This window comes from Callithrix jacchus, chromosome 5 (assembly GCF_049354715.1).
Source record: "Callithrix jacchus isolate 240 chromosome 5, calJac240_pri, whole genome shotgun sequence".
NCBI classification, from domain to species: domain Eukaryota; kingdom Metazoa; phylum Chordata; class Mammalia; order Primates; family Cebidae; genus Callithrix; species Callithrix jacchus.
Window position 1 is genome coordinate 25,126,014 of NC_133506.1, and position 22,607 is coordinate 25,148,620.

At 46.2% G+C, this 22,607-nt stretch overlaps 1 pseudogene; it reads left to right on the forward strand.

The window, feature by feature from the left end:
* The first annotated feature begins 4,013 nt into the window (after positions 1-4,013).
* LOC118154198 (5S ribosomal RNA) lies at positions 4,014-4,132 on the forward strand (annotated as a pseudogene).
* Positions 4,133-22,607: the final 18,475 nt, after the last annotated feature.

Here is a 22,607-nt window from a genome sequence, read left to right on the forward strand (position 1 = left end):
AGACCTCACATTAAGGTGCATCCAATCCCACTCTCTCAGTAAGGGCAGCTGGGTTCTGATTTCCTTGGCATACCCCTCCCTCACTCTCTCTGTGAGCATCCTCAGGGGCTCCATCCCTGCCCCAGGGCAGGGCAGGTGGTTCACACCTAGCCAATCAGCACTGATCTTTCACCAGCCACAGGGATTGGCTCAGGGGCAGCCGGTGACCTGTTCGGAGCCAATGAGGTGTGAGGAGGCTTTAGCCTGTAGAGAGGCCAGCCCCGCTCCCCGCGCACCTGGGAGGATGAAGCCTGGATCCGCAGCGGTCACCTGCCAGCCTGTCTGAAAGTGGAGTCAACAGGGAGGGCTGCTGGATGGAGTGAGAAACCAGGCCCTGTGATAGTGTTTGAGCCCCTGAATCAAGCAGCGCATTAAGCTAGAATTATCCCCAGAGTTTTCAGTTAAACGAGCCAGGAACTTCCCTATTAAATCCGTTTTCAGTTGTGACTAAGATTCCTAATAAATACAGGAGAGAGAAAGGGCCTTCCCCTGGGTCTCCCTTATGAGAAACAGAGAGGTGGTTGCTGCCTTGGCTCTGTGGTCGAGCAGGTGCAGTTCAGACAGATGTGGTGGGAACTGATCTCTGCTTGCGTCGGAGGGGAAACCCACCCGGGCTGCTCCCGTTCCTGGGTGGGGGGGTCAGGCACTCCCAGCCCAGGGTGTCAGGCCCAGGGGAAGGAGGGACTGCGGTATGTTCAGCTGGGGATCCCTCTAGGAACGCTGAAGCCAGAACGGAACAAACTGCAAACAGCGCCAGACGAAGGCTGCACTCACTCTAAACCCAAGAGGGATTAAAAATCGGCAGATCTGGCCGGACATGATGGCTCACGCCTGTAATCCCAGCACTTTGGGAGGCTGAGGTGGGCAGATCACATGAGGTCAGGAGTTGGCAAACAGCCTGGCCAACATGGTGAAACCCTGTCTCTACTAAAAATACAAGTTCATGCCTGAATCCCAGCTAGTCGGGAGGCTGAGGCACGAGAATCGCTTGAACCCGGGAGGTGGAGGTTGCAGTGAGCCAAGATCACGCCACTGCATTCCAGCCTGGGCAATAGAGCAAGACTCAACCTAAACAAACAAAAAACAAAAATTCGCAGATTCTTGCTTTTCTTCTGGGAAAATCTGAGCTCAAAACAGACAAATCGAAAATTACAGAAAGCAGTCTCTCTCCTGAAAGCAATCGGGGAAACTGGAAGCCCTTCCCCCTGCACAGATCCACCAGTTGGCCCATGATAGTACTGGGACACAATACTCCCTATGCCCAAACAAGGATTGCCCCAAATTACGATGTCAATGCCTCTGCTTGAAGTGGCATTATTGGCTGGTAGTAGACTTTAATACTTACACAAGGGTTATTACAGAATTTCACAGAGCACATTTTGCAGGGTGCAAGCAGTAAGGAACTTGGAGGGGAGGGCTCAGCCACAGAGGATAAAGGATTCAGCACTGGTCACTCCAGTATGCTCTGAGTAGATGTTAATGAGGCTGATAAGAGGCATGAGGGACGCTCAGAGGAGCTTCGTTTGCTCAAAGGTAAGAACATTGTTTTGCCTGGCACTTACTTGTACTCTCGGCATATACCTGATTCTGAGTCCCACCTTAGGCCAAATCCGGCTAGCCCATTCATTTACAGATTGTCTCTGGCTGCTTTTGCACTACAATGGCAGAGCTAAATAGCTGCTTCGATGACGGTACAGCCTGCAACGTCTAAACTATTTGCTCTCTGTACCATTGCAGAAAAGGTTTGTTGACTCTTCTAAGCTAGTGGTCCTGAAACTTGAGTGTGTTAGAATTCTCCCAGGAGCTTGTTTACACACAAATTGCAGCGCTCCAACACAGGGTCTCTGATGCATTAGGTCTCAGGTGGGGGCCAAGAACAGTGAACTCTTGAACAACATGGGTTTGAACTGTGCAGAACCACATACACATAGATTTCCTTTGCCTCTATCACCTTTGATACAGCAAAACCAACCCCTTCTCTTCCTTTTCCTCCTCGGCCTACTCATTGTGAGCATGGTGAGGATGAAAACCTTTGTGGTGATCCACTTCCACTTAGTTAATAGTAAATGTATTTTCTCTTCCTTATGATTTTTCTTAATAATATTTTGTTTACCTAACTTTAAGAATACAGAAATAATATATACAACATACAAAGTCTGTGTTAACTGTGTTATCGGTAAGGCTTCCAGTCAACAGTAGGGTATTAGTAGTTAAGTATTTGGGAATCAAAAGTTAATGCAGGCCAGGCACCGTGGCTCACGCCTGTAATTTCAACACTTTGGGAGGCCAGGCAGGTGGATCACTTGAGGTCAGGAGTCTGAGACCAGCCTGGCCAACATGGTGAAACCTTGTCTGTACTAAAAATACAAGAATTAGCCAAGTGGTGGTGCATGTTTGTAATCCTAGCTACTTGGGAGGCAGAGATGGGAGCATCGTTTGAACTCAGGAGGTGGAGGTTACAGTGAGCTGAGATAGTGCCTCTGCAGTCCAGCCTGGGCAAAAGAGCGAGTTCCTGTTTCAATTTAAAAAAAAAGTTTAGCTAGGTGTGGTGGTGCATGCCTGCTGCAATCCTTGCTATTCAGGAGGCTGAGGTAGGAGGTTAGTTTGAACCCGGGAGGTGGAGGTTGCTGTGATTAGAGATCGCACCACTGCACTCCAGCCTGAGAAACAAGAGTGAAACTCCATCTCAAAAAAAAAAAAGTTAATGCAAATTTTTGACTGGGCAGTTGGTGGCTCCCCAAGCCCCTCCCCTGTTGTTCAAGGTGTAAGGTTTATGGCCGAGTTTAAAATGAGGAAACTGAGGCCAGTATAAGAAAATGAAAATCCAATTTATTCAGCTCCCGGTGAGGTTCCATGGTCCCGCAGAAAGGGGCCAGGGAAGTCACGCCAACTTCCTGGGGCGTGGGGTCTTTACGGCTAGAAGGAACCAGCAACAGCTGGGTGCTCTGATTAATTCCAGGGGAGCGGGATTAAGACCGGGCAGGCCGCTATTGGTTAGCAGGTTGTTGTGCGGGTTTTCCAGTGGGAGAGCCGGCCAGGAGCCTTGCATCAGTTGGAGCCTTTCAGGGGAGCCATGCGGCAAAGCTAGATGCCGAGTGCAGAGCCTGGTGCTGGGTGCAGAGGTGGGTGTGTCCAACCTCCCGGTGAGGCAACCGGCCTTACACAAGGGTCAACTGAATGTCCATTTCTTTGTTCGTTGCGGGTTGGGGAGTTTTGGTGAAGAGAGAAAAACAAATTCTAAAAGAGCTGTAACCTGAATTTCCCTTTGTAACCAGCTCCCAGGTGCTGTTGCTACTGGTGTCCTTGCCATCTCCACATTGAGGCATCGGAGAAAGGGAAAAAGCAAAATAGCCAGAAGTGGCTCAGATCATTCACTCCTGCCTACTTCTCATTAGCCCAGTACAGGAGGCTGGGAAATGTAGCCTCTGGTTAGGCAGCCATGTATCCAGGGAGATGGAAAATAGGTTCGAGAGGACAACTAGCAGGCCTAGAGTACCGCATTATTATCTAGGGACTTTAAAAAACAAACAAAAAAACCCCACAAAGGCTTAGTTCTCTCTCCTGCTACATGTTCAGCTCAGGTAAGCTAGAGGCTAGAGGCTTGTTTTAGGTTGCTGTGGTTGAAGGAGCAAGTGCAACATTTTTCTTTTTTCTTTTTTTTTTTTTTTTTTTGAGATGGAGTTTCGCTCTTGCTACCCAGGCTGGAGTGCAATGGCGCGATCTCTGCTCACCACAACCTCCGCCTCCTGGGTTCAAGCAATTCTCCTTCCTCAGCCTTCCAAGTAGCTGGGACTACAGGCGTGCGCCACCACGCCCAGCTAATTTTTTTGTATTTTTAGTAGAGACGGGGTTTCATCATGTTGACCAGTATGGTCTCGATCTCTTGACCTCGTGATCCACCCGCCTCGGCCTCCCAAAGTGCTGGGATTACAGGCGTGAGCCACCGCGATGCTGCTTTTAAAAACTTTGTGTTGGACTATGGCCATACCACCCTGAACGGGCCCACTCTCGTCTGATCTCGGAAGGTAAGCAGGGTCAGGCCTGGTTAGTACTTGGATGGGAGACTGCCCGGGAATACCCAGTGCTGTGGGGTTTTTAAAAATAAATAAATAAAAATTAAAAGAAATAAAAACCTTTGTATTGGCCAGGTGCAGTGGCTCATGCCTGTAATCCCAGCACTTTGGGAGGCTGAGGCAGGCAGATCACATGAGGTCGGGAGTTTGAGATTAGCCTAGCCAACATGGTAAAACCCTGTCTCTACTAAAAATACAAACTAGCTGGGTGTGGTGGCACACGCCTGTAATCCCAGCTACTTGGGAGGCTGAGGCAGGAGAATCAAGTGAACCTGGGAGGCAGAGGTTGCAGTGAACTGAGATCTCACCACTGCCAGTCCAGTTGAGTGACAGAGTGAGACTTCATCTCAAAACACACACACACACACATACCATTGTATTGAAATGCAACATGTATACAGAAAAATGCAGAAATCAAAAGTGTATAGCTCGGTGGCTTTCACAGAATGAACACACCCATGTAACCAATGCACAGACAAGAAACAGAACATGACCACTGCGCCAGAATTCCCCTCAACCCCCATCTAGTTGAAGTAGGAGCAGCTGCAAGAAACAGACCTCTTGAACACTGAACTGGGAAGGAAGGGGTGATTTATTCGGCTGGGAGCAAGGTGGCATAGTTGCCTAACAGCCAAGCTCCTCTAACAAAGGAAACCTCTGCCTTTATATAGGCTCACAACTCTAGATATTACATGTGAAAGGGTCTTGAGTTTACAGTTTTAGAAAGTAGACATGAGGGGGTCATGACGAAGTACGCGTGGGGGTTTGAGCAAGACTGAATGGGAACAATAGAGGGCGCTTCTCCATATTGCCCCACCCTTAAAATCGCCTGAGATCTTAAGGGGGGGGGCGTTAATCTTTAACCTCCAGGCCACTGACCTCATGCCTGCTGTCTCAACTTTTACTTCCTCCTTCTTTGAGTCAAGAAACAAGAAAGAGGGGTTTCTTTCCTCATAGTCACCATGCCACTTTCAAGGGTTGCTACTGTCAGAGGTGTGTAAACCAGAGCAACTCCATCTTAAACAGGAGCTGGGTAAAAATGAGGCTGAAACCTACTGGGCTGCATTCCCAGATGGTTAAGGCATTCTAAGTCACAGGATGAGATAGGAGGTCAGCACAAAATACAGGTGGAGGAGGAAGGGCTTCCAGCTTCCCCAAAGTCTCATCCCCAAAATGGCAATGAGAGTGACCTCTGGTCCCCAAAATGGCAACGAGAGTGACCTCTGGTCGTTCTCACTGCTACACTCCAACCAGCACCGTGACAGTTTACAAATGCCATGGCAATGCCAGGAAGTTACCCTACATGGTCTAAAAAGGGGAGGCATGAGTAATCCTTGTTTAGCGTACCACCGAGAAATAACCAAAAACATGGGCCACCAGCAGCCCTGGGGGCCGCTCTGCCTATGGAATAGCCATTCTCTCATTCCTTTACTTTCTTAATAAACTTGCTTTCACTTTGCACTTTGGACTCTCCCTGAATTCTTTTCTTGCGCGAGATCCCAGAACTCTCTCGTGGGGTCTGGATCTCAGCCTCTTTCCTGTAATACTACTATTGGCCAGGTGCAGTGGCTCACACCTGTCATCTCAGCACTTCGGGAGACCAAGGTGGGAGGATCACTAGAGGCCAGGGGTTTGACGTTACACGGCTATGCTCTTGCCACTATACTCCAGTCTGAGTGACACAGTGAGACCCTGTCTCAAAAGATTTAAACAATATTTTTAATTAAAAAAAGGATAACTGCCATTATGCTACAGATTAGTTTTGCCTATTTTGAACTTTATATACTAAGTGTCTGTATATAAAGATTTGACGCAGCCAGAACTTTCACCCACCATATCGTGCTTTACAGACTCTCCTGTAACTGATTCTTTCACTCAACTGTTGGTGAGTTTTATCTGTGTTGTTGCATGCAGCAAACATGCAACAAATTTCTATTGTGGTTTTTGTGAAGGTTATTGCCGAGTTTAAAATGAGGAATCTGCGCCAGTAAAAGAAAATTAAATGCCAATTGATTCAGCTCCCGGGTGAGGTTCTCTGGTCCGGGGAAAGGGGGCCAGAGAAATTGCGCTGACTTCCTGGGGTATGGGGTTTTTACGGCTATGAGGAATGAGCAATAGCTGGGTGCTCTGATTGGCTCCAGGGGAGCGGGATTGGGACAGGGTGGGCCGCCATTGGTTGGCAGGTTGTTGGGCAGGTTTTCCGGTGCTAGAGTTGGCCAGGGTTGCATCGGCCAGAGCCTTCCAGGGGAGCCATGTGGCAGAGGTAGGTGCTGAGTGCAGAGCGTGGTGCCAGGTGCAGAGTCAGGTGCTGAGTGCAGAGGTGAGTGTGTCTGGCCTCCCAGTGAGGCAACCGGCCTTACCATTTTTTTTTGCATTGCCATGTAATATTCCATAAATGGATGCTTTGTTTATCCATTGTACAGATGATGGACAGTATTTATGTCTAGTACTGACTAGTACTAATAGTGTTGCTCTGAACCTTCTAATAGATGTCTTTTGGTGAACAGGTATGTGCATTTCTCTTGCAGATATGTGTTCACCAAGCCTCACGGTGGTACTACTGGGTCGTAGTGCTAGGGAGGTATATGTTCAGCCTTAGTAGTTATTGTTTGGAAAACTCTGCCCCTACCGCAAAAGCTCTCTCTCTCTTTCCCTCCCCCACAAAGAGGCTCCCTTATCTCTCACTTTACATACCGGCCCTAGCCCTCCCGCCGCCCAGCTTCCCGCCGCCCAGCTTCCCGCCCAGCAGTTCAAACTGACCAACAGTTGCCCACCACCTCGGCTTTTGGCTTCCCCACCCCCAGCCCTTCAGCCCCCTATAAAACAACCCTGCCCCTTTGAGCGGCACGGCCATTCTCCTCTTCCTCCTGGCTGGTCCGCCCGGAGGCTCTTTCCTCTCAATAAAGCCTGAACTTAAGGAATTTCCTCTAGCCTGCGGTCCGGTTTTTTCCGAACGAGCTCAGTCTTCCCGCAGAGGGTAGGTCGGACAGTTATTGCCAAACTGTTCTCTAAAATGACTGTCCAATTCACAGGCTCGTTAGTGGTGTTTGAGAGTTCTGCTTGCTGTACATCCCCACCAGCACTTACAACTTCACCCACCGAATCTGATGCGGTTGGACTCTGCTAGAAAGCACATGGACAGCTTTCCTTTTGCAAAGCCACAGGCTGCCTGGAGAGACACACATCAACGTGTGAATGTGATACCACACTCCGTGCTCTCAGTCATTGGACCAGGGAGCTCAAATGAGCAACCCAACAGTCCAGATATAAAATTAGGAGATTTTATATAAAAATCTGGCTATTTTGCTTCTAGAAAGAAAAACGAAGGATCCAGCAATAGAGGGCCCAAGTTCTCTCATGACCATAAAAGGCCCGAGTTGAGTTGGTGGCTGCCAGCCCATTCGCTGTCACCATTCGCCGTGCCTCCCATGACTGATCCACTTCACTCGTTGACCTTTGCACCCAGAACGTAGTAGATAATCGAGTTTCCTGGGGCAGACCCCAGCCTTCCTTCAGCCCAGATCAAGACACCCAACATAACCAACCAAACATGCCTTACCCTTGGGATATGAGAAATGTATTGGAAATACTTTCTCTGCCCCCAAGTATCTCCACTAGTACAACTCTTTGTATTAAGAATTGCTCTCTCCCTGCAGGCGTATCTTTTTGTTGTTGTTGTTGTTTTGAGACAGAGTCTCGCTTTGTCACCGAGGCTGGAGTGCAGTGGCGTGATCTCAGCTCATGGCAACCTCTGCTCCCGGGTTCAAGTGATTCTCCTGCCTCAGTCTCCCAAGTAACTGGGACTACAGGTGCATGCTACCACACCCAGCTAATTTTTGTATTTTTAGTAGAGATGGGGTTTCACCATATTGGCCAGGCTGGTCTCCAATGCCTGACCTTGTGATCTGCCCACCTCGGCCTCCCAAAGTACTGGGATTACAGGCATAAGCCACCGCTCCCAGCCTGCAGGCATATCTTAAATAGAATAAAGACTACTGGAAATAATGAGACAGTATATTGTTCTTTTGATGCTATCTCCAATTTCATATTTTCTCTTTTCCTGTGTAACACACCATCCCAAAACTTAGTGGCTTAAAGCAACATTTTATTGGAACAGGGTTTTGCGGGTCAGTGACTTGACCAGAACACAGTGGGAATAGCTCATCTCTCTTCCACGATGTCTGGGGTCTCAGCTAGAATGGCTCCAATAGCCAAGGTCTGGCTGGAACAATTCAACTGGGTTATGTCTAGGCCTCGCCCTTGCTGTTGTCTGGGTTCCTCAGTTCTCTCCACATGTCTGGGGCTTCCTCACAGCATGGTAGTCTCAGGGTAGTTCCCTGAGACTACCCTGAGGCTGCCAGACATTTCTCAGGCATAGGTCTGGAGCTGGCACATCATCATGTACATTGTACTTTATTTTCGAAGCAAGTCACAAGGTCAGCCCAGATTCAAAGTGAGCAGAAATAGCCTCCACTTCTCAGTGGAGAAAACTACAATGAATTGGTGGCCATCTTTAATCTGCCCCCCCGATTCCCTGCTTCCTCACTTCCTGCCTCCCTTTCCTCTCTATTCTCCCTTACTCATCCCTATCTGCCATGCTGTGTTTGTTTGTTTGTTTATTGAGAAGTAGTTTCGCTCTTGTTGCCCAGGCTGGAGTACAATGGGATGATCTCAGCTCACTGCAACCTCTGCTCCATCCTGGGTTCAAGCAATTCTCCTGCCTCTCAGCCTCCCAGATAGCTGGGATTGTGGGCATGTGCCACCACACCCGGCCAATTTTGTATTTTTAGTAGAGATGGGGTTTCACTATGTTGGTCAGGCTGGTCTCGAACTCCTGACCTCAGGTGATCCACCCACCTCAGCTTCCTAAAGTTTTAGAATTACAGGTGTGAGTCACTGAGCCCACCTCCTTTTTTTTTTTTTTTTTGAGACAGAGCCTCACTGTTGCCCAGGCTGGAGTATAGCAGCTCCATCTTGACTCACTGCAACCTCTGCCTCTAGAGTTCAAGTGATTCTCCTGCCTTACCCTCCTGAGTAGCTGGGATTACAGGCGGGCACTACCCACACCCCGCTAATTTTTGTATTTTTAGTAGAGATGGGGTTTCACCATGTTGGCCAGGCTAGTCTTGAACTTCTGATCTCAGGTGATCTGCCCTCCTCGGTGTCCCAAAGTGCTGGGATTACAGGCATGAGCCACTGTATCTACCCTGAGCATTTCTAACGAGGAGACTAACTAGAGAGATCTCTGGAAAGGTTTAATGAAATTACCTGCCTAGTTATTAACTTGACTAGTGACAAAAATTACTAGTCAGGATTTAAAATTTTCTACTATTGGGCATAAAATATTAATTTATGCGAGCTGAATCACTGACGCACCCCAGGAACTTGAACATTCTCATGGGACACTGTTTGGAAATGACTGGTGTGAGCATTCCAAGGTCACCTGGCCCCAGGGCTAGGGGCCTGGGAGGAAGGAGAAACAGGAGGAACCAGCAGGGGTGGCAGGGGCTGGAAAGGCAACGGAGAGCTGAGAGTGATTTCAGTTACCCCATGCTTCTGCCTGGAAACCTGCAACCAAATTGACACTGGTCATGATGAGGCTATAGCTGCTTGAGGGAAAAAGCAAACAGCTGTTTGTTTAAGCTACTGCTTATCAGGTTTTCTGTTAGTTGCAGTCAAATGTTTTCCTAACTAGACAGTCTGTAGGTGGAAAGTGGGGCCTCTGGAGAAGGAGGATGGAGAAATGGATGCCGCAGAGGTGTCCTGGGTCAGGTTCCCTAGCAACAGAACTGAAAACTGGGATGCGTGCGCAAAGGCTTTATTGGGAGAGTGCTCACAGGGAAGTGTAAGGGAGTCAGGGAAGCAGGCTGGGCCCGGAGGAAGGGCCAGACAAGGATGTGGTTTCAGGTGAAGTCCTGTTTCAGCCTGATCCCACAGGAGCTCTGAAGTATAAGTTGCAACACTGTGAATCTGTCTGCCTCTGTGTGTGTGTGTGTGTGTGTGTGTGTGTGTGTGTGTGTGTGAGTGATGGGGGATGAAAATTGTGTGGCAGCCCCAATTGCCCAGCAGCGCTGGATAAAGCTGTAGGTGTGAGCCCTAGCAACAGCATCTGCAGCAGCTAGGGGCAGCAAGAGCGATCTCAGGGGGTCCCCGCAAGGCACCAACAGTATCTGCTGCAGAGGATGACTAATTCTTTGTATGATTCATGGCAAATCTTAAAAGGTCATTTATATGCACACTCAAAAGAATAGCTAAAATGTTACCTACACACTGACCAGAATGCTTCCTAAATGTTGGTGGAGAAGGCAGAGAGCAATGGGAACTCTTTTACATTGCTGGCTCAACCACTTTGAAGACCATTTGGCTGTACCTGCTGAAGTGAAACACATGAAGACCCTGTGATCAAGCGATTCCACTCCCTTGACTACACCAGTAGAGAAGTCTGTCCGTCAGAGCTGTGGTAATGTCAGCAATAAGAAGGAATGTACAGCCGTGCATTGTGTAATGACAGGGATGGGTTCTGATAAATAAGTATTTGTGTGTATCTAAACATACCTAAACCAAGAAAAGGTACAGGAAAAATAAGGTTTTATAATCTTACGGGGCCACTGTCATATATGTGATCTGTTGTTGACAGAGACGACTTTATGGTGGTGCGTGCCCATTGTGTTGGTGAATACCACGGGTGAAGGAATGCAGTCTACAACAGCTACATACTACATGATTTCATCTATATGACATTCTCAAGAAGACAAAAGCCATAGCAATGGTAGACAGATCAGTAGCTGTAAGGGACTGGGGAAAGGGGAGGGGACAGTGATTCCAAGGGGATAGCGGGAGAGAGTTTTTGGGGTGATAGAACAAACTATATTGTGATAGTATAGAAATCTTTACACATGTCGAAATTCATAGAATTGCACACAAAAAGGCAATCAAATGAACAAAAATAATTTTTAAAATGTATGTATAGACCTGGCGCGGTGTCTCACGCCTATAATCCCAGCACCTTGGGAGGCCGAGGCGGGTAGATCACGAGGTCAAGAGATCGAGACTATCCTGGTCAACAAGGTGAAACCCCGTCTCTACTAAAAATACAAAAATTAGCTGGGCATGGTAGTGCGTGCCTGTAGTCCCAGCTACTCGGGAGGCTGAGGCAGGAGAATTGCTTGAACCCAGAAGGCGGAGGTTGCAGTGAGCTGAGATCATACCATTGCACTCCAGTCGGGGTAACAACAGCGAAACTCCGTCTCAAAAAAAAAAAAAAAAAGTATGTATAAGAATGTTCGTAGAAGGTGTATTTATAACGGCCTAAACAGGTGGGTGGATCACCTGAGGTCAGGACTTCAAGACCAGCCTGGCCAAGATGGTGAAACTCATCTTTAAAAAAAAAATTAAATAAAAATTTTTAAAAAATAATGGCCTAAACAGGTAGCCTCCCAAAAGTCTGTTATAAGCATAGTGGCCATGCAAATTGTGGTATGTTTGCTCACGGTGGGAAATGGCACCCAGCACTAGAAAAGAACAAACGATTGGAGCTTGCAATAGCACAGATGAACCTCAGTGTAACATTAAGTGAAAGAAGACGACACAAAAGAGAGCACACGGTACAATTCCATCTGCACAATGTTCTAACGGGCAAAATTGACATGATACAGTGAGGAGAGGACTGGAAGGGGACATGAAGGAGCCTTCTGGGGGTGCTGGAAATATATTGTGATCTGGGTGGCAGCTTCACGAAAGTATTTATTTGTTAAAGTTCATCATGCTCTACACTTACTCTTATTATTATTGTTATTACTCTTCTTTGAGACAGAGTCTCGCTCTGTCGCCCAGGCTGGAGTGCAGTGGTGAGATCTTGGCTCATTGCAATCTCCGCCTCTTAGGTTCAAGCAATTCTCATGCCTCAGCCTCCTAAGCAGCTGGAATTATAGGCGTGCACCACCACGCTCAGTTAATTTTTGAAATTTTAGTAGAGATGGGGTTTTGCCATGTTGGCCAGCCTGGTCTTGAACTCCTGGCCTCAAGTGATCCATCTGCCTCGGCCTTCCAAAGTGCTGGGATTACAGGCGTGAGCCACCACCACACCTGGCCATATACATTTAAGAGTTGTACTTTTGCTTGTAAAAATAATACTCCAGTGTTTTAAAATGTTTAAAATGTAAATTATTTTCATCTGATTTGTACCCGTCTAGGTGTTATGCGAGGGACTGAAATTTACTGTTGACTGTTACTTCTTTGACAGCTAACTCCTTATCTCAACTCAGCAAACACAGGGCACTGTGCTGGCTCTGGGGTCATGGGAGAACAAAGACGCAGTCCCTACCTTTGATAAATATTTGCTGTCGATAACAAAGGGGATGATGATGTTTGGAATCCACCAAATTCAGGATTATGTTTCCTCCTGCGGGGTAAAAATGCAGCTACATGAGGACAAATGACCATTTTCCTCAAAAGGAGAACGCTTTTTAAAAGTGCTTAAACTAGGTTGGGTGCTGTGGCTCACACCTGCTGTAATCTCAGCACTTTGGGAGGCTGAGAGAGGTGGATCACAAGAGGTAAAGAGTTCAAGACCAGCCTGGCCAATGTGGTGAAAACCCACCTCTACTAAAGATACAAAAATTAGCCAGGCATGGTGCCTCTAATCCCAGCTACTTGGGACACTGAGGCAGAGGTTGCAGAACCTGGGAGGCAGAGGTTGCAGTGAGCTGAGATCATGCCACTGCACTCCAGCCTGGGTGACAGAGATTCTGTCTCAAAAAAAAAGTGGGCCGCGTATGGTGGCTCACACCTGTAATCCCAGCACTTTGCGACGCCGAAGTGGGCGGATCACGAGGTCAAGAGATTGAGACCATCCTGGACAACATGGTGAATCAACAACCCCATCTCTACTGAAAATACAAAAATTAGCTGGGTGTGGTGGCCGGAGCCTGTAATCCCAGCTACTCGGGAGGCTGAGGCAGGAGAATTGCTTGAACATGGGAGGTGGAGGATGCAGTGAGCCAAGATCACACCACAGACTCTGTCTCAAAAAAAAAACGTGCCTAAACCTAGGGTGGGTGCAGTGGCTCATGCCTATAATCCCAGCACTTTGGGAGGCTGTGGCGAGAGGATTGCTTGAGACTAAAAGCCTGGGTAACATGGCAAAACCCTGTCTCTACCGAAAATGAACAAATTAGCCAGATGTGTTGCTCCACACCTGTGGTCTCAGCTACTCTGGAGGCTGAAGTGGGAGGACAGTTTGAGCAAAGGAGGCAAAGGTTGCAGGGAGCTGAGATGGTGCTGCTGCACTCCATCCTGGGGCGACGGAACCAGACCCCGTCTGGGGAAAGAAAAAAGTGCCTGAACTATCACTTTGGGATTGGGAGAGGATTAGATTTTACTACAGGCCCCTTATAGAGGAAATACTTGCTTTTGAACTGTAAAAAAGCATGGATCAGAATCCATACCAGAATGAACTGAGGAGCAGGAACTTTTCTGTATGCCATTTAACTTTTAATAGAGCTTTCTGGGAACATACTGTACTTCCTTTTGTCTCCATTTTTGCCTAATTATGCTTCTTTTTTCTTATGCTTAACTCATGACAGAGTTTCCAAATGAAACCTTGACTCATTTATTTGAGGTGGTTATTTACCTATGTTAGGTTTGAATAAAGTTCTGATACTATTTTTACACTTAGGTTTTTCCAAGCTTCCTAGATACTGTCTGTCTACCCTTCAAACGCAAAACAAATTTCAAACGTAAACTGAGACAACTTACTTTCTAAAAATATGATTTAAGAAGCAGAGTAGTTATAAAATCAGTTACTATTAGAGAAGAGTGGGTGCCGCATATATTACTCAATATCAACTCATTTATTCCACGAAGATCTGTTCACTGTCTTTTACAACTTAGCTCACTTTTACTGACAATGTGGGAAGCACTGCAATAGATGAAGCACTGTAAAAGCTAAGACACAGCTTTTGTGAAATAACAATACAAGAATATATAAACTACATATGACCATATAAGAATTTGTAAAAATGGACAGGTGTGGTGGCTCATGCCTGTACTCCCAGCACTTTGGGAGGCCGAGGTGGGTAGATCACCTGAGGTCAGGAGTTCCAGACCAGCCTGGTCAACATGGTGAAACCCCGTGTCTACTAAAAATACAAAAATTACTGAATCTCAGCAATGTGTGTCTGATAGAAAAAAAATAGAGGGAAAAAAAACAAAAGTTAGCTGGGTGTGGTGGCAGGCACCTGTAATCCCAGCTGCTTGGGAGGCTGAGGTAGGAGAATTGCTTGAACCCAGGAGGTGGAGCTTGCAGTGAGTCAAGATCGTGCCATTGCACTCTAGCCTGGGTGACAAGAGCAAAGCTCCTTCTCTCCTTTTTTTTTTGAGACGCAGTTTCGCTCTTGTTACCCAGGCTGGAGTGCAATGGTGCGATCTCGGCTCACTGCAACCTCCGCCTCCTGTGTTCAAGCAATTCTCCTGCCTCAGCCTCCTGACTAGCTGGGATTACAGGCACGCACCACCATGCCCAGCTAATTTTTGTATTTTTAGTAGAGACGGGGTTTCACCTTGTTGACCAGGATGGTCTCAATCTCTTGACCTCGTGATCCACCCACCTTGGCCTCCCAAAGTGCTGGGATTACAGGGGTGAGGCACCGCGCCCGGCCTCCTTCTCAAAATAAAAATAAAACAAAACAAAAATAATTTTTTTTTTTAAGACAGGGGTTCAGGTTGGTCTTGAACTCCCGACCTCAGGTGATCCACCCACCTTGGCCTCCAAAGTTCTTGGATTACAGGCGTGAGCCACCACGCCCAGCCAAAACAAAAATAATTTTTAAAAAGTACTACAAGGACACCAAGAATAAGAGAAGCGATATTGGTGGACATGAGATGATTAAAAGCTTTTGAAGTGAGCATATTATACTGCCTTTTTGGTAATAAGGTTTATATTTGCCTAAATATACCTAAGGACATTCTGGAAAGGGCCAGGTGTGGTGACTCACACCTGTAATCCCAGCACTTTGGGAGGCCAAGGTGGATGGATCACCTGAGGTCGGGGGTTCGAGACCAGCTTCACCACTATGGAGAAACCCTGTTGCTACTAAAAATACAGAATTAGCCTGTAATCCCAGCTACTTGGGAGGCTGAGGCAGGAAAATCGCTTGAACCCAGGAGGCAGAGGTTGCCGTTAGCCGAGATCGTGCCACTGGGCACGGAAGAAGAACTGTGCAAATGGACAGGAGAGTTTTTGCTAAGTACTATCTGATCCTTGGAAACCCTGTGAAATGTCTAATATCTGTTTCAAACTGTACCCAGCACAGTTAAAACCTGATTGTTTTAATCAGGTATGGGAGCTGCAGACGTGGAAAGGACTATTATGAAGGAAGAAGTTTGTTATACTCACAGATACCAGAAATTGGAGGCACAGCATGCCATGCAGGGCCATGCAGGGAAGCACCAGAGTTGGTCAGGAGGCAGAAGGAGTGAGTGTGGGCAAAAGTCTTTATTGTAGATTCCCTGGGAGGGAATGGGTGAGGCAGAGTAAGCGGGCTACTTGGAGTAATTTCAGTGGGCTCTAGGATCCAAGGGCTGTCCCTGCTTTCCTGGTCCCTTGCTCTGGGGTGAATAGGGCAGGGGAATATGAGAGTCTGGGCCAGGTATGAGAATCTGATAAAGGAGGTGGTTGGGGTATGGGCTTCAGATCACTTGGTTTGTATTGGAAAGGAGCACTCGCAGACGAGTCCTTTACTACCTTTAGGAATTGGCTAGTCCTGGGAGGGGCAGTCTCTCCAAGTCAGCAAGGCCCTTAAGATGTTAGCGCATCAATAAATACAGAAAGTAAACACCACGATTGATCTAATACTGCATGTGAAATGACCAAATATTGACATGAGCGTTTATGTGCCCTTCATGGGATGGCTGCCTGACTCTCAGACACCTGAGATGGTCCCCTTCAGGATGACATGAGGGCCTCTGGCCTCGGTCCAGGACAGGCTCAAGGCAAAACTGGGCCCGATGAGGTGCTCCCTCCTGAAAATCTGATACTCAGAACAGAAGAGACACAGGCAAAAAAATTTCTGGAGCTTAGTGCCTTCAAGGGCAAGAATAATTGTTTTCCATATCTGAATGCCAATATAATAGCCGTCAAGCACATGTGGCTGCTGAGCAGAGGCTGGTCTGAAGTGAAATGTGCTGTAAGTGTAAACTACATACCAGATTCTAAAGACAGTACACAGAAGTTGTAAAATATCTCATTAATACATTTTTTAAGACTGACTACATGCTGAAATAATAATTTTTTTTGATATATTGGGTCAAATAAATATATGGAAATTAATTTCACCTGTTTGTTTGTTTCTTTTATTTATTTTGAGACAAAGTCACCCACTGTCACCCAGGCTGGAGTGCAATGGCACAACCTCCGCTCACTGCAACCTCCGCCTCCTGGGTTCAAGCAATTCTCCTGCCTCAGTTTCCCAAGTAGCTGGGATTATAGGTGCTCGTCACCACACCCGGCTAATTTTTGTGTTTTTATTAGAGATGGGGTGTCACCATGTTGGCCAGGCTGGTTTCAAACTCCTGACCTCAGCCTCCCAGAGTGTTGGGATTACAGGTGTGAGCTGCCACACCCAGCCTGTTTCTTTCTTTCTTAATGTGGCTTCTAGAAGATGTAAAATGACATCTGTGGCTCATGTCTGTCTCGGACTAGTACTGCTCTAGATAAAAGAGCTAGGAGTGCTTAGTGAAGATTTTCCATCTCCTTTCCTCCTATGTCTCCGTCATTCAACTCTTCCTTCAATCATCTGAAAACCACAGAATGCTTCATGTGTATGTCTGTATAAACTAGCTGAAGGGCCTTTCTATTTTTTGCCACAAAATTAAATCTTAGGATATTGTAAAGATTCAGAAAGGGATTAAATCACCTTGTTCTTAACCTGATTAGACAAAGGGGAGAATGAATTAAACATGTGAATTGAACACATGCATTTATTCCCACTCATCCCTGAGTCCACAAAAATAACCATAGAGGATTAAAAAATACAAGCAAACACTGTTAGCACACAGATATCAGAAGTGACAACATGCAGATAAGTGATGTCAGCGTCGTTTTCGAGGAGGAAAGTGATAGACAAGTGGGAATGACTTAGTAGATCAGAGGAAAGTGAAACCGAATGCTGCACTTGGGGGCAGGCTGAGTGGGAAGGCAGAGGGATAAAAAAGGAGAAAGCAAGGGCCAGGCGTGGTGGCTCACGCCTGTAATCCCAGCACTTTGGGAGGCCGAGGCAGGTGGATCACGAGGTCAAGAGATCGAGACCATCCTGGTCAACATGGTGAAACCCCGTCGCTACTAAAAATACAAAACATTAGCTGGGCATGGTGGCGCGTGCCTGTAATCCCAGCTACTCAGGAGCCTGAGGCAGGAGAATTGCCCGAACCCAGGAGGCGGAGGTTGCGGTGAGCCGAGGTCGCGCCATTGCACTTCAGCCTGGGTAACAAGAGCAAAACTCCGTCTCAAAAAAAAAAAAAAACAAAAAAAAGGAGGAAGCAGATTCTTGTATCAGAACACTGGAAAACTCACAAATTAGAGATACAAGGGACTGCTGTAGACGTGGGTATATCATCTATGGCTAGCTGGGTGTGGGCTAATGCCTACGCTTTGGGAGGCTGAGGCTAGAGGATTACTTGAACCCAGGAGTTTGAGACCACCCTGGGCAACATAGGGAGACCCCATCTTAAAATTAAAAAAAAAAAAATTAGTGGTGCTGGCGCATGTCTGTGATTCCAGCTACTTGGAAGGCTGAGGTGGGAGAATTGCTTGAGCCTGGAAGGTTGAGGCTGCAGTGAGCCGAGATCACATCACAGCACTCCAGCCTTGGACAGAGTGAGACACTGTTTCAAAAAACAAACAAAAAATTATCTATTGCTGAGTAACAAAAGACCCCCAAAGCTTAGTGGGTTAAAGTAGGCTGGGCGAGGTGGCCCCTGCCTGTAATCCCAACACTTTGGGGGGCTGAGGTAGGCAGATCACTTGAGGACAGGAGTTTGAGATTAGCCTGGCCAACAAGGTGAAACCCTGTCTCTACTAAAATACAAAAATTAGTTGGGCCTGGTGGCACAAGCCTGTAGTCCCAGCTACTCCGAAGGCTGAGAGGGGAGAATTGTTTGAACCCAGGAGGTGGAGGTTGCAGTGAGCCGAGATCAAGCCACTGCACTCCAGCCTGGGTGACACAGGGAGACTCCCTCTCAAAAAAAAAAAAAAAAAAAAAAAAAAAAGCAAATATAATCACTTAATATTTTGTTGTGGTTCACTAGCCTCTGCTTCACAGTATCTGTGACTCACCTGAAATCCACAAAGGCAGAGGCTGGAATCAGCAGCAAGTTCTTTCTTTCTTTTGTTTATTGAGACAAAGTTTCACTCTTGTTGCCCAGGCTGGCATGCAATGACGCGATCTCCGCTCACTGCAACCTCTGCCTCCCTGGTTCAAGCAATTCTCCTGCCTCAGCTTCCCAAGTAAATCTCAGCTGGGATTTATAGGCATGTGCCACCAGGCCTAGCTAATTTTTTGTATTTTTAGTAGAGACGGGGTTTCTCCATGTTAGTCAGGCTGATCTTGAACTCCTGACCTCAGGTGATCTGCCTGCCTCAGCCTCCCAAAGGGTTGGGATTACAGGCCTGAGCCACTGCGCCTGCACGGAAAGTTCTTTCAGTCCTATGTTGTGTAATATGGGCTGCTGGCTGGGACCTTACTTAAGTGGGGCTGTTGGCCAGAAGTCCCACATGTGGCCTCTCCATGTGACCTGGGCTTCCTGACAGCTGGAGTCGTATTGCCTTCTATGATATGGCTTGGAAGTCACAGAGCACCACTTCTGCTGCATTCTGTTGGTCGACGCAGTTGCCAAGACCCAACCAGGCCAACCAGGTTCAAGAGGAAGGAATATAGACCTCATCTCAATGGAGGTATGTCAACATCAGTTTGTAGGAAGTGCATGAGAGTGAGATATGTATTGGTGTGGCCATTTTGGAAAACATAGTTTGCCCCGGGGAGTAACAGGCGGGACAAGACATGGAAATCAGTATAAGGAAAGAATTGACAGCCAGACCTATAATCTTGCAGGCAGGAAATCCGATAATTCTTTTCTAGAGAAAATTTCAATGTAAAAGAAAAGACTGGGGCAGGGCTCAGTGGCTCAGGCCTATAATTCCACCATTTTGGGAGGCTGAGGCGGGTGGATTGCCTGGGCTCAGGAGTTTGAAACCAGCCTGGGAAACATGGCGAAACCCTGTCTCTACTGAAAACAAAAATAAAATAAAATTTAAAAATATCAGGGCATGGTGGCAGGTGCCTGTAATCCCAGCTACTCGGGAGGCTGAGGCCGGAGAATCCCTTGAACCTGGGAGGCAGAGGTTGCAGTGAGCTGAGATCGAGCCACTGCACTCCAGCCAACTCCATCTCAAAAAAAAAAGAAGAAGAAAAGAAAAAAGAAAAGACTGGGCCAGATGCGGTGGCTCACGTCTGTAATCCCAGCACTTTGGGAGGCTCAGGTGAGTGGATCACCTGAGGTCAGGAGTTCAAGACTAGCCTGGCCAAAGTGGTGAAACTCAATCTCTACTAAAAACGCAAAAATTAGGCGGTGTGGTGGCACATGCCTGTAATCCCAGCTACTCAGGAGGCTGAGGCAGGAGAATCTAAAAAAAAAAAGAAAAAAAGACTCATACAAACATTCAGCATTACCCCCCAAAATAGTCAATCCTTGCCCAATCCCACTAAAGGGAATCTCAATCCCACTACAGGCCACCACCACACAGGAAACGGCACACACGCAGCTCCAACACCGATTTTTGTTTCTTTGTTACTTAAAAAAAAAAAAAACTACTTTTTTTCTTAAAGCAATGTTAGGTTCACAGCAAAATTTGAGAGGAAGATACAGAGATATCCTACATATCTCCTGTCCATATACACACATAGCCTTCCCCTTTATCTCCCCACCAAAGTGGTACATTTGTTGCAGTTGATGGGTCTACACTGACACCTCATCATCACCCAAAGGCCATAGTTGATTCACTTTTCTTTTTTTTTTTTTTGAGACGGAGTCTTGCTCTGTAGCCCAGGCTGGAGTGCAGTGGTACAATCTTGGCTCACTGCAACCTTTGCCTCCCAGGTTCAAGCAATTCTCCTGCCTCAGTCTCCTGAGTAGCTGGGATTATGGGCGCATGCCACCACGCCCGGCTAATTTTTGTATTTTTAGTAGGGAGGAGTTTTGACCATGTTGATTAAGCTGGTCTCAAACTCCTGACCTAGCGATTCTCCTGTCTCGGCCTCCCAAAGTGCTGGAATTACAGGCATAAGCCCAGCCATTATCCAGGCTAATTTTTGTATTTTTAGTAGAGTTGGGGTTTCACCGTACTGATCAGGCTAGTCTCCAACTCCTGACCTCAGGTGATTCTGCCTTGGCCTCCCAAAGTGCTGCGATTACAGACATGGGCCACTGCACTCAGCCTCTATTCACTCTTGGTGTTGAACATTCTGTGGATTTGGACAAATGCATCATGACATATATCCACCATCACAGAATTATGCAGAGTATTTTCACGGCCCTAAAAATCTTCTGTGCTCTGCATATATATACTTTCCTCCCCTTAAGCCCAGGCATCAACTGATGTTTTTACAGTTGCCATAGTTTTGCCATTTTCAGAATGTCATATAGTTGGAATCATACAGTAAGTGGCCGTTTCTGTTTGACTTATTACTTAGGAATAGACATTTAAGTTTCCTCCATATCTTTCATGGTTTGATAGCTCATTTCTTTTTAGCTCACAGTTTATCCATCCATCCACCTGCTGAAGGATATCTTGGTTGCTCCCAAGTTTTGGCAATTATGAATAAACCTGCTAAACCATCCATGTGCAGATTTTTGTGTGGATGCAAATATTCAGCTCTTTTGGGTAAATACCAAGGAGTATGATTGCTGTATTGAATGGTAAGAGTATATTTAGTTGGGTAAGAAACTGTAAAACTGTCTTCCAAAGCTGCTGTACCATTTTGCGTTCTCACTAGCAATGAATGAGGGTTCCTGTTTCTCCACATCCTTGTTAGCATTTGGCGTTGTCAGTGTTCTGGATTTTGGCCATTCTAATATATGTGTAGCGGTAAATTGTTGTTTCAATTTGCATTTCCCTGATGACATATGTGGAGCCTCTTTTCATATGCTTATTTGCCATCTGTATATCTTCTTTAGTGAGGTGTCTGTTAAGGTCTTTTGCTCATTTCTAAATTGGATTGTTTGTTTTCTCACTGTTGAGTTTTAAGAATTCTTTGTCTGTTTTGGTACCAGTCTTCTACCAGGCATGTTCTCTCACATATTTTTTTTTCCCAGTCTGTGACTTGTCTTTTTATTCTCGTGCAGTGTCTTTTGCAGAGCAGAAGTTTTAAATTTTAATGAAGTCCAGCTCATCAATTCTTTTTTTATGGATTGTACCTTTAGTGTATCTAAAGAGTCATTGCCAGACCCAAGGTGATCTAGATTTTTTTCTATATTATTGTCTAGCAATTTTATAGTTTTGCATCTTACATATAGGTCTATGATTTTTCTTTTCTTCATAGATAGGGTCTTGCTATATTATCCAGGCTGGCCTTGAACTCCTGGGCTCAAGGGATCCTCCCACCTCAGCCTCCTGAGTAGCTGGGACAACAGGTGGGTGCCACCCTACCTGGCAGGTCTGTGATTGCATTTTGAGTTAATTTTTGTAAGGGGGGTAATGTCTGTCTAGATTCTTCTTTATATTTTTCATGTGGATGTCCAGTTGTTCTACATCATTTGCTGTAGAGACTATTTTTTCTCCTTTGTCAAATCTCAGTTGACTGTGTTTATGTGGGTCTATTTCTCGGCTTGCCATTCTGTCCCACTGATCTATTTGTTTATTCTTTCACCAATATCACACTGTCTTGATTACTACATCCCTCTGATAAGTCTTGAAGTCAGACATGACTGGGGTGAGATGATACCTCACTGTGGTTTTAATTTGCATTTCTCTGATAATCAATGACATAGAGCACCTTTTTACATACCTGTTTGCCACTTGTATATCTTCTTTTGAGAAATGTCTATTCAAATATTTTGGCCATTTTTTGATCAGATTATTAGATTTTTTTTCCCTATAGAGTTGTTTGAGCTCCTTATATATTCTCACTGATCCCTTATCAGATGGATAGTTTGCAAATATTTTCTCCCATTCTCTGGGTTGTCTCTCTGCTTTATTGATTGTTTCTTTTACTGTGCAGAAGGTTTTAACTTGATATGATCCCATTTGTCCATTTTTTCTTTGGTTGCCTTTGTTTATGGGGCATTACTCAAGAAATTTTTGTCCAGACTGATGTCCTGGAGAGTTTCCTCAATGTTTTCTTATAGTAGTTTCATATTTTACTCTTTTAAATTTGTTAAGGTGTGTTTTATCGCCAAAATGTGGTTCCTATCTTAGTAAACTTCTATGTGGTTGACAGAATG